Below are 9856 nucleotides of genomic sequence, written 5' to 3' on the forward strand. Positions count from 1 at the left end.
CACACGTTATATACCCTCTATACCCTCTATTATATACACACACATACATGTTATATACCCTCTGTTGACCGACATCTCAACTACTCAAGGTAATGGCTGCACTTTCATCTGAATTATTCTAACTTGTACACCTTTTTACACCACACCCAAAAAATAACTTCCTCTTGTTCAGCCTCTCTCTCTTCTTCAGAGGTCTGTTTAAGAGACTGAGAGAACAGAAGAGAGAGAGAGAGGGATAGAGAGAGACAGAGAGAGAGGGATAGAGAGAGACAGAGAGAGAGAGAGAGAGAGAGACAGAGAGAGAGAGAGAGAGACAGAGAGGGAGTGAGAGAGAGAGACAGAGGGAGAGAGAGAGACAGAGAGAGGGAGGGATAGAGAGAGACAGATAGAGAGGGATAGAGAGAGACAGAGAGAGAGGGATAGAGAGAGACAGAGAGAGAGGGATAGAGAGAGACAGAGAGAGAGGGATAGAGAGAGACAGAGAGGGAGTGAGAGAGAGAGAGAGACAGAGAGAGAGGGATAGAGAGAGACAGAGAGGGAGTGAGCGAGAGAAGGAGATAAGTTCACTCTGCCAGTGAAAGATGTTCATCTTGTGTTCAGTGGGGTCTCTTCCTATTCATTTCCTGGTTCCAATGTGGTAACAATTAGACAGCCTGGTTCAGTGGCAGACATGCTGAGTGAGGGCTGATCATTATCTCTCTCCCAAAATGTATTTTCATTTCCGAACTCCCCCCCTGTCTAGATGTAAGCTTGCCCACCCGCCTGCCTACTGCCTGCTTGCTTCCACATGTGAAGTCTTGTTGTTTTTTTTGTTCTCCCTCATCCCTCAGCGACCCTCATGACAGCTCATTGGTTGAGGCCATGAAGTTCTGTTTCATCCTGATCGTATGTGACAGTGTATTTAAATGTAGAATAGATGGGAAACATGTATCCTTGTAATAAAGCCTCCCAAATACTTCCCTTTGGTCCCAGTGTTGATAACCTCAGATATCAGATACATGATCAAAGAGACTCTCCTGGCTGAATATTCACTCACTGTTTCTTAAATGCCTTAGGTCTTTAATCACAACGTATAACTAGCAGTACAGTATTGTATCACAATGATACAATGATGTGATATACAGTAATAATTCATGTCCGTACTCAAAAGAGAGCTTCTGAAGAGGATAGATACTGTAGTTGTCCATGTAACAACTGTCAAGTTCTCTCAGCATTGGCTGAGTTCATTTTCGAGGTAGAAAACAACCAGTTCATTCTTTTGTTCTTCTTCATCTTGTCAGATACATAAACATCTACTGTATCTAAATTAAACCCTGTTTGTTTGTCATACTGTATTTGTCATCTTACCATGCCTGCTGACATCTGGGTGTAGGAGGTGGACTTGATATCTGTGTGTTTATCCCCAAGGAGAATGGAGATGGATGTGTCCCTGTGGTAATGAGGCAGATTGGAGAGAGAGCAAACACTAATGCAGAACTCAGTATTACTGAAGAATCCAATATTCTCATTACAAAATTCAAATATGCATAGAGGCTCACAGAACAATCATGTTTACAAAGAAAGATATGCATTAGTAATATTTATCTCATTATACAATGCCTTGCTTGAAGCCAATGTTTTGACATCAAAAGTGTTTACTTGCATGGAGATCCAGTTGGCAGTGTGGTGACTTCACTAGAGGTAAATGAACAACAGCTCCCACATGTCTGTGCTACTCAGACACCATCATTATAGAACGCTGGTTCAGCACAGGATCTGAGAACATTGCTTGCCGTTTCATACACATTATCAGAGGATATTATGTGTTTGGAAAATAAGCGTTTTGTTTTTTGTTTTGTTTTTCTCTCCTGCTTGTGGAAGGGCTTGAGGGAAGCACATCATTATTTCTCTGGGCATCTGGGCATGACGGTGATAAAGGTCAATGAGGAGAGCCATGGAAATTTCCATTAAAGCAATGTGTCGTACAACATCAGGCAAAGACAGGTCCTAGAACACACTTATCTGGTCTGGACCCGGGAAAAGACAGGTCCTAGAAACACATGCATCTGATCTGGTCCTCTGTTCCTCTCATCTCTCAACCTCACAACGTCACTTTAACACAACAAACACATTCCATACAGCAGGCCTAGTCTAGTACCCTGTGATGCATAAACAACCACTGGATGTTCTGTCTACAGGCAATACATCAGAAACACATGAGCTTTTATTCAACCGCCTCTGTAAACTGAAGTGAGGACCAGAAAGCAGCTCATGCATTTTCTACAGATACACAACAGTGTTAATTTTGACAGCAAATTATGATTTTGTTTTAGTCATAGTCTTTTGACTAAAATGCCATTTAGTTTTAGTCATATTTTGGTCATCTGACTTGTTTTAGTTTTAGTCTAGTTTTAGTTGACTAAATATCATTACGATTTTAGTCGACAAAATCTACCATAGATATGCTATGGACATGTGTCGCATACTTAGAAGCAGCTGCACAGCTTAAAAAAGTAATCATTCATAACGAGGAACAGCAAAAAAGGGATAATAATAGATGTGTGGACTGTGGTGTGGAAGAAAACGTTGAACACTTTCTGTTACACAGTTTGAGGGAGAAAGGCGGAGACTACGAGATGAAATCAGAGGCAGGATGAGATTGGATTCTAAGGGGATTATTGAGCACTGAGGTTGAGGGGTAGGACTCAGCAGGAAGGCACTTTTCACATCCTTGGGTGACAAGGGGCTCTTGAAAAGGATTGTGCCAGCGTCGTGCCAGCATTGTGCCAGCATTGCGCCAGCGTCAGGCAAGCATTAATTAGTCCATTCCTAGGCCGAGCAGTGAACAATTGACTTATGTCCACCTGAAAAAAAACATAAGGGGTATGTATGGCGTTTTTTTTCAGACCAAATTTATTTTTATCTACAATCTTCATGAACATTCACAGGTATGTAGTAAAAGCAATTCAGATCATAGATCTGCCACCCAGGTGTGTCTAGTCCATTACTAGGCCGAGCAGTGACAAATTGAATTATGTCCACCTGAAAAAAAACATAAGGGGTATGTATGGCATTTTTTTTTTCAGACCAAATTTATTTTTATCTACAATCTTCATGAACATTCACAGGTATATAGGCCAAGCAATTCTGATCATAGATCTGCCACCCAGGGGTCTCTAGTCCATTACTAGGCCGAGCAGTGAACAATTGAATTATGTCCACCTGAAAAAAAACATAAGGGGTATGAATGGCTTTTTTTTTTTCAGACCAAATTTATTTTTATCTACAATCTTCATGAACATTCACAGGTATGTAGTACAAGCAATTCAGATCATAGATCTGCCACCCAGGTGTGTCTAGTCCATTACTAGGCCGAGCAGTGACAAATTGAATTATGTCCACCTGAAAAAAAACATAAGGGGTATGTATGGCTTTTTTTTTTTCAGACCAAATTTATTTTTATCTACAATCTTCATGAACATTCACAGGTATATAGGCCAAGCAATTCTGATCATATATCTGCCATCCAGGGGTCTCTAGTCCATTACTAGGCCGAGCAGTGAACAATTGAATTATGTCCACCTGAAAAAAAACATAAGGGGTATGTATGGCATTTTTTTTTTAAGACCAAATTTATTTTTATCTACAATCTTCATGAACATTCACAGGTATGTAGTACAAGCAATTCTGATCATAGATCTGCCACCCAGGTGTGTCTAGTCCATTACTAGGCCGAGCAGTGAACAATTGAATTATGTCCACCTGAAAAAAAACATAAGGGGTATGTATGGCATTTTTTTTTTCAGACCAAATTTATTTTTATCTACAATCTTCATGAACATTCACAGGTATATAGGCCAAGCAATTCTGATCATAGATCTGCCACCCAGGGGTCTCTAGTCCATTACTAGGCCGAGCAGTGAACAATTGAATTATGTCCACCTGAAAAAAAACATAAGGGGTATGTATGGCATTTTTTTTTTCAGACCAAATTTATTTTTATCTACAATCTTCATGAACATTCACAGGTATATAGGCCAAGCAATTCTGATCATAGATCTGCCACCCAGGGGTCTCTAGTCCATTACTAGGCCGAGCAGTGAACAATTGAATTATGTCCACCTGAAAAAAAACATAAGGGGTATGTATGGCATTTTTTTTTTCATACCAAATTTATTTTTATCTACAATCTTCATGAACATTCACAGGTATATAGGCCAAGCAATTCTGATCATAGATCTGCGACACAGGGGTCTCTAGTCCATTACTAGGCCGAGCAGTGAACAATTGAATTATGTCCACCTGAAAAAAAACATAAGGGGTATGTATGGCTTTTTTTTTTTCAGACCAAATTTATTTTTATCTACAATCTTCATGAACATTCACAGGTATGTAGTACAAGCAATTCAGATCATAGATCTGCCACCCAGGTGTGTCTAGTCCATTACTAGGCCGAGCAGTGACAAATTGAATTATGTCCACCTGAAAAAAAACATAAGGGGTATGTATGGCTTTTTTTTTTCAGACCAAATTTATTTTTATCTACAATCTTCATGAACATTCACAGGTATATAGGCCAAGCAATTCTGATCATAGATCTGCCACCCAGGGGTCTCTAGTCCATTACTAGGCCGAGCAGTGAACAATTGAATTATGTCCACCTGAAAAAAAACATAAGGGGTATGTATGGCTTTTTTTTTTTCAGACCAAATTTATTTTTATCTACAATCTTCATGAACATTCACATGTATGTAGTACAAGCAATTCTGATCATAGATCTGCCACCCAGGTGTGTCTAGTCCATTACTAGGCCGAGCAGTGAACAATTAAATTATGTCCACCTGAAAAAAAACATAAGGGGTATGTATGGCATTTTCTTTTCAGACCAAATTTATTTTTATCTACAATCTTCATGAACATTTACAGGTATATAGGCCAAGCAATTCTGATCATAGATCTGCCACCCAGGGGTCTCTAGTCCATTACTAGGCCGAGCAGTGAACAATTGAATTATGTCCACCTGAAAAAAAACATAAGGGGTATGTATGGCATTTTTTTTTTCAGACCAAATTTATTTTTATCTACAATCTTCATGAACATTCACAGGTATGTAGTACAAGCAATTCTGATCATAGATCTGCCACCCAGGTGTGTCTAGTCCATTACTAGGCCGAGCAGTGAACAATTAAATTATGTCCACCTGAAAAAAAACATAAGGGGTATGTATGGCATTTTCTTTTCAGACCAAATTTATTTTTTTCTACAATCTTCATGAACATTCACAGGTATATAGGCCAAGCAATTCTGATCATAGATCTGCCACCAAGGGGTCTCTAGTCCATTACTAGGCCGAGCAGTGAACAATTTAATTATTTCCACCTGAAAAAAAACATAAGGGGTATGTATGGCTTTTTTTTTTTCCAGACCAAATTCATTTTTATCTACAATCTTCATGAACATTCACAGGTATGTAGTACAAGCAATTCTGATCATAGATCTGCCACCCAGGTGTGTCTAGTCCATTACTAGGCCGAGCAGTGAACAATTGAATTATGTCCACCTGAAAAAAAACATAAGGGGTATGTATGGCATTTTTTTTTTCAGACCAAATTTATTTTTATCTACAATCTTCATGAACATTCACAGGTATATAGGCCAAGCAATTCTGATCATAGATCTGCCACCCAGGGGTCTCTAGTCCATTACTAGGCCGAGCAGTGAACAATTGAATTATGTCCACCTGAAAAAAAACATAAGGGGTATGTATGGCATTTTTTTTTTCAGACCAAATTTATTTTTATCTACAATCTTCATGAACATTCACAGGTATATAGGCCAAGCAATTCTGATCATAGATCTGCCACCCAGGGGTCTCTAGTCCATTACTAGGCCGAGCAGTGAACAATTGAATTATGTCCACCTGAAAAAAAACATAAGGGGTATGTATGGCATTTTTTTTTTCAGACCAAATTTATTTTTATCTACAATCTTCATGAACATTCACATGTATGTAGTACAAGCAATTCTGATCATAGATCTGCCACCCAGGTGTGTCTAGTCCATTACTAGGCCGAGCAGTGAACAATTAAATTATGTCCACCTGAAAAAAAACATAAGGGGTATGTATGGCATTTTCTTTTCAGACCAAATTTATTTTTTTCTACAATCTTCATGAACATTCACAGGTATATAGGCCAAGCAATTCTGATCATAGATCTGCCACCAAGGGGTCTCTAGTCCATTACTAGGCCGAGCAGTGAACAATTTAATTATTTCCACCTGAAAAAAAACATAAGGGGTATGTATGGCTTTTTTTTTTTCCAGACCAAATTCATTTTTATCTACAATCTTCATGAACATTCACAGGTATGTAGTACAAGCAATTCTGATCATAGATCTGCCACCCAGGTGTGTCTAGTCCATTACTAGGCCGAGCAGTGAACAATTGAATTATGTCCACCTGAAAAAAAACATAAGGGGTATGTATGGCATTTTTTTTTTCAGACCAAATTTATTTTTATCTACAATCTTCATGAACATTCACAGGTATATAGGCCAAGCAATTCTGATCATAGATCTGCCACCCAGGGGTCTCTAGTCCATTACTAGGCCGAGCAGTGAACAATTGAATTATGTCCACCTGAAAAAAAACATAAGGGGTATGTATGGCATTTTTTTTTTCAGACCAAATTTATTTTTATCTACAATCTTCATGAACATTCACAGGTATATAGGCCAAGCAATTCTGATCATAGATCTGCCACCCAGGGGTCTCTAGTCCATTACTAGGCCGAGCAGTGAACAATTGAATTATGTCCACCTGAAAAAAAACATAAGGGGTATGTATGGCATTTTTTTTTTCATACCAAATTTATTTTTATCTACAATCTTCATGAACATTCACAGGTATATAGGCCAAGCAATTCTGATCATAGATCTGCGACACAGGGGTCTCTAGTCCATTACTAGGCCGAGCAGTGAACAATTGAATTATGTCCACCTGAAAAAAAACATAAGGGGTATGTATGGCTTTTTTTTTTTCAGACCAAATTTATTTTTATCTACAATCTTCATGAACATTCACAGGTATGTAGTACAAGCAATTCAGATCATAGATCTGCCACCCAGGTGTGTCTAGTCCATTACTAGGCCGAGCAGTGACAAATTGAATTATGTCCACCTGAAAAAAAACATAAGGGGTATGTATGGCTTTTTTTTTTCAGACCAAATTTATTTTTATCTACAATCTTCATGAACATTCACAGGTATATAGGCCAAGCAATTCTGATCATAGATCTGCCACCCAGGGGTCTCTAGTCCATTACTAGGCCGAGCAGTGAACAATTGAATTATGTCCACCTGAAAAAAAACATAAGGGGTATGTATGGCTTTTTTTTTTTCAGACCAAATTTATTTTTATCTACAATCTTCATGAACATTCACATGTATGTAGTACAAGCAATTCTGATCATAGATCTGCCACCCAGGTGTGTCTAGTCCATTACTAGGCCGAGCAGTGAACAATTAAATTATGTCCACCTGAAAAAAAACATAAGGGGTATGTATGGCATTTTCTTTTCAGACCAAATTTATTTTTATCTACAATCTTCATGAACATTTACAGGTATATAGGCCAAGCAATTCTGATCATAGATCTGCCACCCAGGGGTCTCTAGTCCATTACTAGGCCGAGCAGTGAACAATTGAATTATGTCCACCTGAAAAAAAACATAAGGGGTATGTATGGCATTTTTTTTTTCAGACCAAATTTATTTTTATCTACAATCTTCATGAACATTCACAGGTATGTAGTACAAGCAATTCTGATCATAGATCTGCCACCCAGGTGTGTCTAGTCCATTACTAGGCCGAGCAGTGAACAATTAAATTATGTCCACCTGAAAAAAAACATAAGGGGTATGTATGGCATTTTCTTTTCAGACCAAATTTATTTTTTTCTACAATCTTCATGAACATTCACAGGTATATAGGCCAAGCAATTCTGATCATAGATCTGCCACCAAGGGGTCTCTAGTCCATTACTAGGCCGAGCAGTGAACAATTTAATTATTTCCACCTGAAAAAAAACATAAGGGGTATGTATGGCTTTTTTTTTTTCCAGACCAAATTCATTTTTATCTACAATCTTCATGAACATTCACAGGTATGTAGTACAAGCAATTCTGATCATAGATCTGCCACCCAGGTGTGTCTAGTCCATTACTAGGCCGAGCAGTGAACAATTGAATTATGTCCACCTGAAAAAAAACATAAGGGGTATGTATGGCATTTTTTTTTTCAGACCAAATTTATTTTTATCTACAATCTTCATGAACATTCACAGGTATATAGGCCAAGCAATTCTGATCATAGATCTGCCACCCAGGGGTCTCTAGTCCATTACTAGGCCGAGCAGTGAACAATTGAATTATGTCCACCTGAAAAAAAACATAAGGGGTATGTATGGCATTTTTTTTTTCAGACCAAATTTATTTTTATCTACAATCTTCATGAACATTCACAGGTATATAGGCCAAGCAATTCTGATCATAGATCTGCCACCCAGGGGTCTCTAGTCCATTACTAGGCCGAGCAGTGAACAATTGAATTATGTCCACCTGAAAAAAAACATAAGGGGTATGTATGGCATTTTTTTTTTCAGACCAAATTTATTTTTATCTACAATCTTCATGAACATTCACATGTATGTAGTACAAGCAATTCTGATCATAGATCTGCCACCCAGGTGTGTCTAGTCCATTACTAGGCCGAGCAGTGAACAATTAAATTATGTCCACCTGAAAAAAAACATAAGGGGTATGTATGGCATTTTCTTTTCAGACCAAATTTATTTTTTTCTACAATCTTCATGAACATTCACAGGTATATAGGCCAAGCAATTCTGATCATAGATCTGCCACCAAGGGGTCTCTAGTCCATTACTAGGCCGAGCAGTGAACAATTTAATTATTTCCACCTGAAAAAAAACATAAGGGGTATGTATGGCTTTTTTTTTTTCCAGACCAAATTCATTTTTATCTACAATCTTCATGAACATTCACAGGTATGTAGTACAAGCAATTCTGATCATAGATCTGCCACCCAGGTGTGTCTAGTCCATTACTAGGCCGAGCAGTGAACAATTGAATTATGTCCACCTGAAAAAAAACATAAGGGGTATGTATGGCATTTTTTTTTTCAGACCAAATTTATTTTTATCTACAATCTTCATGAACATTCACAGGTATATAGGCCAAGCAATTCTGATCATAGATCTGCCACCCAGGGGTCTCTAGTCCATTACTAGGCCGAGCAGTGAACAATTGAATTATGTCCACCTGAAAAAAAACATAAGGGGTATGTATGGCATTTTTTTTTTCAGACCAAATTTATTTTTATCTACAATCTTCATGAACATTCACAGGTATATAGGCCAAGCAATTCTGATCATAGATCTGCCACCCAGGGGTCTCTAGTCCATTACTAGGCCGAGCAGTGAACAATTGAATTATGTCCACCTGAAAAAAAACATAAGGGGTATGTATGGCATTTTTTTTTTCATACCAAATTTATTTTTATCTACAATCTTCATGAACATTCACAGGTATATAGGCCAAGCAATTCTGATCATAGATCTGCGACACAGGGGTCTCTAGTCCATTACTAGGCCGAGCAGTGAACAATTGAATTATGTCCACCTGAAAAAAAACATAAGGGGTATGTATGGCTTTTTTTTTTTCAGACCAAATTTATTTTTATCTACAATCTTCATGAACATTCACAGGTATGTAGTACAAGCAATTCAGATCATAGATCTGCCACCCAGGTGTGTCTAGTCCATTACTAGGCCGAGCAGTGACAAATTGAATTATGTCCA

Source organism: Borostomias antarcticus (genome assembly GCF_949987555.1).
Source record: "Borostomias antarcticus genome assembly, chromosome: 25".
In the NCBI taxonomy this organism is placed as follows: domain Eukaryota; kingdom Metazoa; phylum Chordata; class Actinopteri; order Stomiiformes; family Stomiidae; genus Borostomias; species Borostomias antarcticus.